The following is a 10799-nucleotide window of genomic DNA, read 5'->3' on the forward strand; positions in this document are numbered from 1 at the left end:
ACTATTCGATGACAAGGTAAAGTGGCTTTTATTCTTATTTTCTCAGACTATCTAAGTCAAGCAGTTTGAGCTTACTAAACAAAATAACTTTGTTTTAGGTGAGATTTTTGCTCTGTAATTTAGTCAAAAGAAATGTTAAGGCTAGCCATAACACTATCACGTGTCTTTCTTTGAAATTCAATCCTCTGATCAACTGTTTGGAATAAGAGATCTCTAAAATATCTTTTAACTTAGAAGTCCCAATTTAAAGAATCCATCTTCTGGCCATGGACAATTAGAATTTCCAGTCGTGTATTGATTCTAAGTGATTCAATCCAACAGCCTCTTCAGTGAAAAACTAATCCCAATGATCTTTTCCCCTACCCTAAAATAAAATATGTACTCTCAGGAATAGGCTTAGGAAAGCAAAAGACTCTTGTTGCCACAGCCCTATCCAAGCAACAAGACTTGGGACGACAAAAGTCCCTGATGGATGGGACTTCTTTTTTCTTTTTTTTTTTTTTGAGATGGAGTCTCGCTCTGTTGCCTGGGCTGGAGAGCAGTGATGCAATCTCGGCTCACTGCAAGTTCCACCTCCCCAGTTCACACCATTCTCCTGCCTCAGCCTCCCAAATACCTGGGACTACAGGAGCCTGCCACCATGACCGGCTAATTTTTTTTTGTTTTTAGTAGAGACAGGGTTTCACCATGTTAGCCAGGATGTTCTCAATCTCCTGACCTCGTGATCCCCCTACCTTGACCTCCCAAAGTGCTGGGATTACAGATGTGAGCCACCGCACCCAGCCTGGATGGGACTTCTTATGACAAGCCCTCCTTGGAGCTTAACACATTTGGAAAACAAAACAAAATAAAAAACTTAAGGTTCTCAGCCATGTTACAGTTGGTCACATAATGTGACTCAAAAATGACTCCTCCCTCTGATGGTGGAGACCAAGAATGAGTACTCTGACTTGGTCACAAATCAAGCCCACAAGGACATATGACAAGATGAGAGAAAACTTTATCCAGTACCTCCCTTTATGAACAACACAGAAGGAAAGAGATAAAGGAAAAGACTATTTCTGGGAGGAAATGGATTAAACAATCAAAATATTCATACCCCAACATTACTAAAAAGTACACCAGAATTACTACACCAAGACTAGTCCAACACAAATCTTCTCCCATTAATCAAAATTTGGTGGAGAAAACAGTGATTTTTACCACCCAATTGGAAAGAATGCACAGAGAGAAGCCAGGAAACTTGAGACTAATACATTTTTACACTTTTGCTGGCTGATTATTTTTCTGCATTTCTGCATGTCCAAAATGAGGTTATGGAGGTAAATCAGGTTTTAGTGGTAATACAGGTCATGGGAGAAAGAAAGGAAGTTCAGTTAGTAAAGCTGGTCTTGTGTCAGTGAAACATTGCCCGTAGCAGCCCTCAGACAATATCAATGCTAAATTTGTTTATCTTTAAGGTATCAGATTCAGTCCCTTTTTCCCAGATCCAGATAAGGGAAGACATGCCTGCACTAATAATGATTCTCTATGATGTAGATTTTTTCCACAAAAGGCAACTGTGCACAGCCACTTCTATTTGCTGGCCCTCTGACATACACATCAAAATTTGTCAAAGAAATATATTGTGGGTTAAAATATTTGTATTTTCTTCAACAAATAGGTGTTTCTAGAGGTGGAGTTGGATGTTCTGCAGTTACAGAATTTCAGCCAATTCAAAGGCCTGCTTCACCATAATTTAGAGCTCCTGTTAGATTTGGATTTGACCAAGTGAAAGGTGTTTTGGACATTAGAGAAGGTGAAGAGTTGGTCAAATCCAAAGGAAGAATGATAAAAACCAAAAACACAAAGAGTGATTGCACTATTTACATATTGTTGAACACTCTAAGCATAAGGAGAGCTTAGAATGAAGTAGTAATAAGCCTTATCCTGCAGCTACCAAATTCTAAAACAAAACCCCAAACCAGCTCCTTAGTTGAGCAGGGACCAAGCTGTAGTCTGCTCTCCATTTTCACAGGAGCAGGAAACTCATGTTCCTTTTAGGAAGTGAGCAAAGCTCCATGAGGAGAGGAGTTCCATGAAAAAACAAAACTCACATCTCAAGCAAAAAAGTCGGAGAGAGCAGGGACCTCAAGAGAAAGTAGGATCCAATTCTTAGAAAGTCACACGACTGTTCAGAACTAAAGCTCTATAGCTGGTACTGAGCACGAACAAAAGAAGCACTGCAGGTCAAAGGTTCTAAACTCCATTAAGAGGACCCCTTCATGGTTGGCAAAATGTTAACCAAATTGAGTGCCTGATTCAACTGTCTGCATCAGTAGAATTTTGTGTCTGAATCAATTGAGGTTTATTGGACCAGAGCTTGAGGGCATACCCTGGAAAAACACACGTTGTAGAAACCCTCTATGGCTTGTTGTGTCTTTGAGGCGGTTTCCAGGAGGCCTGGCATTTACACATTTTCTTAATGGAGGGAAAGCAGGTAGGAAGAGACAAGTAGGGAGAAGAATATTTGGTTTCATCTTGTCTTTATTCTGTACATAAAAAGAAAAAGCATTATCAGTGTAAAATCTCACAGACTTTAATAGCTGGTAATGTAAACGCAAATTTTTCTCTGTTCTGTTCTGCGAGAGGAATAGTATAAAAACAGTCTTTTAAGTCAATAACAATTATAGGCCAATCTTGAGGAATCGCCACAGGGGAAGGGATCCCATAGGCTGTAGATTAGCATTAATAGCACGTAAGTCATGCAAAAGTTTCCATTTGCCAGACTTTTGGGAATGACAAAATAGGCGAATTCCAAGGGCCTTTAGATGGTTCTGTATGGCCGGCTTGTAATCGTTCCTCAACTAATTCATGGGCTCTTTGTAATTTCTCTCCCTTCAGAGGTCACTCTTTCACCCAATTAAGATTTTGAGAGAGCCACATCACGGGTAGCGGAGGAAAAACAGTGGCCATAATTATAAATTTAACTTAAATTTTAACAGACAATTACACTTTGGCGTGTTCCTTGTAAGGAACACATGAGATTTTACCGTGGGCCCCCCGTGGAGCAGGAGGGCAACGGAGCGGGTCCTGGGTGGTGGCCGCACTGTGCTTGCTTAGGCGCCACTTTTTGTCTGCACAGTTCCCTCCTCCCACCGCCGGGCGGATGCTGCCGGCCTGGGCAAACCCTGTCAGCTTGGGCGCTGCGAGCTTTTTTGCAGCTGAGGCTTTCCTTTGGCCCACCGCCCGCTTGGCTATATGGCTTCCGCTTCTAATGCCTTTTCTTTCTTTTTATTATACTTTAAGTTCTAGGATACATGTGCACAACGTCAGGTTTGTTACATATGTATACATGTGCCATGTTGGTGTGCTACACCCACTAATGCCTTTCCTTATCTCTCTATAAACATACACCTGATTACCTTATTGATTTTGCATCACCGGGCAGGCTAAAAGCTCCCGTTCTTTCTAATGCCACTTGCTTAAGACAGGGTCCCATAGCTGTAGTGTATCCCTTGTCTTTTTTCTTATTTATTGGAGGAGGGGGCTCAGGCAAAACCTCCGTTTCCTCTTGGTTATTTTGGCATGGTGATAGTGGGGTTGAGGGACTCAGGGGTGATAAAATAGGTGACGGTTTTTCCTCCTTCTTCTTTTTAGGCTCTTCAGTGTATAATGGGACCAGAGTCGCCCTCACTAAAGCCCATAGCATTAAAGATTACTGGGACCTGTTGTTCTTGTGCACGAGGTCAGGAGATCAAGGCCATCGTGGCTAATAGGGTGAAATCCTGTCTCTACTAAAAATACAAAAAATTAGCCAGGCATGGTGGCGGGCGCCTGTAGTCCCAGCTACTCAGGGGACTGAGGCAGGAGAATGGTATGAACCCAGGAGGCAGAGCTTGCTGTGAGCCAAGATTGCGCCACTACACTCCAGCCTGGGTGACAGAGGGAGACTGTGTATCAAAAAAATAAAATAAAATTTCCTCCCACTCGTTCCCAAAGCTCTACGTCTACTGTACCTTCTTCCGGGAACCATGGGTTAAGTGATACATTTTACATTAAGTCCCTTAATTGAACCAGCAAAACCGATGCTCCAGTGGCTGTAAGCAGCTGTTTGAATACTTTTATATACTGCTTCTGTTGTGCTGATAACTGTTATCCCTTGATCAAACTCTAGCCTGAACCATTCCCTTGAACTTGGAGATCCCAAGGAGGCACCAATGACCTAGTGACTTATTGACTCATCAAATTACTGGCTTACCAACGGCACAGACTTCTTCATTTTTGAAGGTTCAAGATTCCTTGCAGCTATACCTCAGACCTGGGCACCAACATGCCAGGACCTCACATGGGGCACCAACTGTCTGGGTCCAACCAGCAGACCCTGACCCAGCAACAGATGAACAAATACACTCAGACACAAATATCCAGTGAAAGAGCAGGCTAGGCTGCCGAGTCCCTACTCACTGATAGAGAGAAGGGTCTAGACCCTTCCGGGAAAGAGTTAGCAGCTGTGGCCCTGATCAGCCAGCAAAGTTCGCATTTATTTAGTACAGATTAAATGACAAAGGTCTTGAGTAAACACCACTAGAAGGTAATTGACATCTTCGACCTCCCGAGTAGTTCCCCTAGCATAAGATTAAATGTTGGTTTTAGGACCGCCTGAGTAAACAAGCTATTTAGAGAAACTCCTCTACATTCCTACGTATCTACACCCTAAGCTTTTAAGATAATTCAGCTGCCTTCAGCCAAACCTTTTACTGAAGCTATGCAAACCACCCAGCCTTCCAAGGTTTGCGACTATTTCCTGTAAATATCTTTATAATTTTTCTTCTAAAATCTTTCCCACCACCCTGACTGAACTCTCACAGTTGAGAAGACAGGGAAGGGCATTACATAAGCAAGAAAAAATCAGAACAGGTTTGGACATAAGAAAGTAAAATGTTGGCCAGGTCTTTCAACACAGATCAGAAAAAAGGGAGATTAGGGCTATGCTATGAGGGCACTGAATGACAGCCTACATAACGGGAACTTCATCCTACAGATAAGAGAAGTCACTGGAAAGCTTTGAAGTCACAAACATGACAAACAGCATTTCCAGGAAGATTACTCTGACAGTATTAGGCAAGATAAGTTGGGAAATGGTCTTCAACTTTGGCAACTTAATAGAAATATCTAAGAGATCTCTATTTCTCTTCTTTTCTTTTCATGTTTAATTTTGAAATAATTTCAGACTTTCAAAAACGTTCCAAAAATAGGCAAAGTCCTCACATGCTTTTCATTCAACTTCCCCAAATATTAATGTTATAGATATGCATCTAATCATAAAAATCAATAAATGATTATTAAAACTGTAAAATGAATGCCTGAACAGACCTTGTTCAAGTCTCCTCTATCTTCTGACTAATGTCCTTTTTCTGGACCAGGTTCCAATCTAGTATCACATATTGCATTTCATTGTATGGTTCTCTCAGTCTCCTTTAATCTGAGAAAGTTAATCAGGATTTCTTTTACCTTTAAGACCTTCACATTTTTGAAGAGTATTGGTGACTTATTTTGTAGAATGATCCTCAGTTTGGACTTTTCTTATATTTTCTCAAGATTAAACTCAGGTTATACACTTTGTACATGAATACCACAGGGTGATGTTGCACCTTTTCCATCCACTATATTAGAATGCCCTAAGATGCTGTGATCTCTGATTACTGGGGATGTTAACTTTGATCACTTGGCTAAAGTTCCTCCACTGAAAAATGACCCTTTTCCTTGAAAGCATTTTTAAACAACAAATCCCTGGGCCACACCACACATCAGCCAAATCAGATACACTTGAGGGATGGTACAGGCATTGCTATGCTTTAAATGCCCTACAAGTGACTAATCAGTATCCAGAGTTGGAAAACTATGGCTTAGAGAGTGAAGACTAGAATCCTGAAAATCTGCTAGGAGACCATTCCTAAGGCTTCTCTTTAGCAAAAAAAATCTAGTTCTAGATAAAAGCAAATACATCTGGATTTTGGCATGGACATATGGTAGAGAAATAGAGGAAAATTAGAAATCACCTGATGGGGAAGTGATGAGTGAGTAGACTGCAGTCCAGTTAAAAAAAAAAAAAGGCAGAATCAGGTGTGATAACACTTGCTTGTAATTCCAGCATTTTGGGAGTGAAAGTGGGCAGATCACTTGAGCCCAGAAGTTTGAGACCAGCCTGGGGTTTCACCAGCCTGGGTGAAACCCCATCTCTACAGAAACAAACACAAATATTAGCAAGGCATGGTGGCAAGTGCTTGTGATTCCAGCTACTCAGGAGGCTGAGGCAGGAGGATCACTTGAGCTCACAAGTTTGAGGCTGCAGTCAATTATGATCTTGCCACTGCACTTCAGCCTGGGTATGAGAGTGAGACACCCTCTCTTAAAAAAAAAAAAACAGTTAAAATAATGTTCTAAGGTCAGATCTGGTACAAAAACTGCATATTATTCTGTGATGTTTAGATGCTATAATTAAAACAGAACATGGAGGTGTTTCCATATGAATAGCTGAAAGATTCCATACCTTTTAAACAGCTGCATCATATTCTATTGTGTAGATATAAGGTAACCTGTTTAATTACCATTGTGCTGGTGAAAGTCTAGGTTTTTCCCAATATTTTGCTGTTAAACAATACAGTGAATAACTCTCATTAGGTGTCATTTTTTATGACTGTGACTGTGATAAATTTTTCCCAGTAAAGTTCGAGAGGCAAAAATATATATATTTTAAATTTTCACATGCATTAAGAAATTTTACTATACAAGGTTTGCATAAATTTTTGTGTTCCAAGAAAAGCAGGGGAGGGTAATATCACCTCCATTGCTCTCACACAAACGTCCTGAGTGACAGGACCTTTAGGGACACAGGCACACGCCCATATCCCTGCTGCCCACACAGGGCAGGGGCATCTGGATCCTGGGAAGCTACAGGAAAGGTGAGGGGGCTCTCTAGAGGACACCCTGCTAAGGATCAGAAAGGGGCCTGAGGAGTTGAGGGCAAATTCAAGTGGAGGGCATTTAGGTTCAAGGAGCAAGCTGAGGTGAGAAAGTGGCAGAGACTGATGGAAGGAGAAGGTAAAAAGCTCCAGGGAAGTTAGGGGAGGCACAAAATGGCTCTCCACTCCTCCTCAGCATTGAACTTTGCAGAGGTCATGCTGGTGGGGCTCTGTGAGCTCCAGAATATTCAGCACTATCTGGGGACTCTACCCACTCAAGGCCAGCAGGACTCCCTCCCCCAGCTCTGACAACCAGCAATGTCTCCAGACTTTGCCAAATGCTTTTCCGAATGAAAAAATTGCCCCTGGCAGAAGCATTAATCTACACTAATCTATAAAAGCAAATCACCACTAAAATCCGTCACCTCTCGGTAGAAGAATTACAAGTGTGAGAGGGGTAAAATTGTGGTCTTCAATATCTACTGATATGACTTTTATTTAATCAGCAATTTGATGTCCCAGAAAGCATGTTTAGAGGTGATGACACATGGCTGCGTGTACCTCACAACCGAAAGGGTATGAGTTTTCCAAGAGTCTGTAACCATGAACTGTAAATGTCTGTAACTGCGAATGGGAATGACACCCACTGGGTTACATTAAAATGGGGGATGTTGGGAATTCTGTAGCTATTGGGAGAAAAAAAATACACAACGTAAACTCAAACCCCTTTCTGATTCTCTCACCATCTTAGGGACATCTTAGCTATCTATGAATGGTAGCACAGGGATTTTTGTATATTTTCAAAATTGTATACTGTTGGATCATTTTTAAAATATGAAAAAATCCCAAAATGGACCAAGTAACTGGACACTGCTGGAGTCTCATTTTTGGCCAGGAGAGCTGAAAACATCCTGATCCACCTGTCCTGGACACTGTATGACTCAGGGGCCTAAATGCCCTCTTATTATGGAGAAAGAAGATGTTTTGAACATTCTCACCATTCACCCATCCACCTCTCACACTCGTCGACCTCACACCTCCTGCCCACTCTTGGATTTCATTCTTAATTTACGGAACTCTGTTTCTGTTCCTCCTCCATTCCAACATGTGGTGGGTCCAAGTGGTGGCTTCTGCCTATGATTTTGTAAAAAAAAAAAAAGACTCTCTAAATTACTTTCCTTGACACCTCCTTAAACTGACCTCCACCTGCAGCCCCATGATCATTACCAGCAGCATTTGGACACTTTTTCTGGTAGTCAGATGCTTTCCATCTCTCTTTAGGAAATGTGACTCTCTCCACCCTGCATAAATGTTTCCCAGTAGAAATGAACACAGACATACTGCCTGTGTGTTCCCAAGGAAAATGGTTTCTATAAGAACATATGAAAGCTGCAATTATAGAAAAGACCACTTAAAACATACATTATGTAGATGATTCTCACCATTCCTTTAAGAGATACATTGTAAAACATGACATTAATAACTATTTTAGAAGAATAAAGCATGCATACTGTTTTCTTAAATTAATTTTCACAAGGTGGTTCCTCCCATGTGCCCAGGCTGGGCTTCTGAACAAAATTCTCCATCTTCAGTGGCAATGCCTGAGAGGATGACATGGACTTAGGCCTGATATGCAGCCATTCCTGTCTACCCTGCCCCTCCTGCAGGACAGTACCAGACCAGGGCCCGAATCTCCTACTGAAGAGCTGAGAGAGAAAATGAGATACCCAAAGCCTCTTACCTTTTTCCAGTCCACTGCAATGGGTACCAGTGCAGTCCATTTGCCCCTGAGGACACCCACCTGCTGGTCTTTGACTTCTAAGAGTCAGACCTCCCTGGCTTCTCTGGGTCCCAGCTGCTTTCACTTTGCTGAGCCCTGCTCTTTCCCATGGGGGTCACTCCCCTGCCAGGCATGTCCTCCAGCTCCAGCTGACAGGTCAGCCAACCCAGTGTCAAGAGAATGAACAAAGATTTCAATATCTAATATGTCCAGCAGAGATGCAAGTTGTACAAAAAAAGAAGACGTAGAGATGCACACAGCTCCCCTGACAACATTTTGTCCCAAAGCAATGTCTTGTGTGCCCCTCATTATGGAGCTCACTGTCCTTCACCACATGGGCAGTGCTTCCAGGGTCTCTCAATTCCTCAACGGGAGGCAATACACATTTTATCACGGTACCTCAGCAAAGGAAGTGTTGATAATTTACCTACTTTGATAAAGTTCCTGAAAAGATCCCTAGACAGCAAAATTTCCCTCCAAAAGCAGACAGAAAAGGCTTTCCCAATTGCAAAACATTGGCCTCCTTGCTTTTCAAAACAGTACCCTTGAAATAGCCAAAACAATTTTGCCAAAATAAATTGCAGAAACTCTCTTATTTGAAATCTCACAAAACATTACAACTATTAAAAACAGAAGCTGCTGGCATAAGAATACAAATAGAGACCAAAGGGATGGAATTGAGAGTCCAGAAATAAACCCTCACCCTTACAGACAATTGCTCTTGCACAAGGATGTCAAGATAATTCAATGGAGGAACAATCGTCCTTTCAAACAATGGTGCAGGAACAACTAGATAACCACATGCAAAACAACAAACTTAGAGAACTAGGCTTCCAACCATATAAAACAATTATCTAAAAATGGATCAGTGAGTTAACTATAAGACCTATAACCATAAAAACATCTTAGAAAAAGACAGGGGGTAAAACTTAATGACCTCAAATGTGCAATGGATTCTCAGGTATGACCCAAAAGCATGAGAAAGAAAAAGGAAAAATATATAAATTGGGCTAAAGATGCAAGCCTTTTGTGCATCAAAAGATATTATCAAGAAAATAAAAAGACCAAACACAGAATGAGACGTAATATTTGCAAATCACATAGACAATGGTTTCATGCCCAGAATATATAAAGAACTGCTACAACTCAATAACAAAAATACAAACCACCCAATTTATATAAATAGGCAAAGGACTCAAATAGATATTTCTTCAAAGAAGATGTGCAAGTCATCAAGAGGGACATGAAGAGAAACTCAACATCATTAGTCATTAGGAAAATACAAAGTCAAAGCCACAATGGGATACCACATTACACCTACAAATATGGCTACCATTCTTTTAAAATGTTAAATAACAAGTGAAAGCCTTATGTAGAATTTAGAATCCTCATACATTGCTGGTGAGATTATAAAAAGTACAGCCACTAGGAGAAACAGTTGTGCTGCTCCTCAAGAAGCTAATAGAATTCTCACATGAAACAACATCCATTCCTAGGTATATACCCAAAGAATTGAATCCAGGGACTCAAACAGGTACTCACATGGGAATGTTGATTGCAGCATTATTCACAAAAGATCAAATATGAAAACAATTCAAGTGTTCATCAACACATGAATAAACAAATGAGGTGACACATACAACAGAATGTTAATTGCCATAAAGAGGAACAAAACTCTGACACACACTGGAATATTCATAGACCTGAAAACATTATGGCAAGTGAAATACACGAGAAGCAAAATGACATATGTGTATAATTCCATTTATACGAAACATCAAGAATAGGCAAATTCATAGAGACAGAGAGTAGACTAGAGATTATCAAGGTCTAGGGGGGAAACATAGGGAGTTATTGTTTAAAAGATATAGACCTTTAGTTTAAAATGATAAAAGTTTTCTAGGAAAAATAGTGGTGATTGTAATGTAACAATCTGTGTGTGGTTAATTTTATTTGATTGCACATTTTAAAGTGGTTAAAATGGCACATTATACATAAATTTAATATATATTTATATTTCTATACATATACGTATATGTATATTTCTATACATATACGTATATTTATATTTCTAT

The sequence above is a fragment of the Symphalangus syndactylus genome, chromosome 17 (genome assembly GCF_028878055.3).
Source record: "Symphalangus syndactylus isolate Jambi chromosome 17, NHGRI_mSymSyn1-v2.1_pri, whole genome shotgun sequence".
In the NCBI taxonomy this organism is placed as follows: Eukaryota; Metazoa; Chordata; class Mammalia; order Primates; family Hylobatidae; genus Symphalangus; species Symphalangus syndactylus.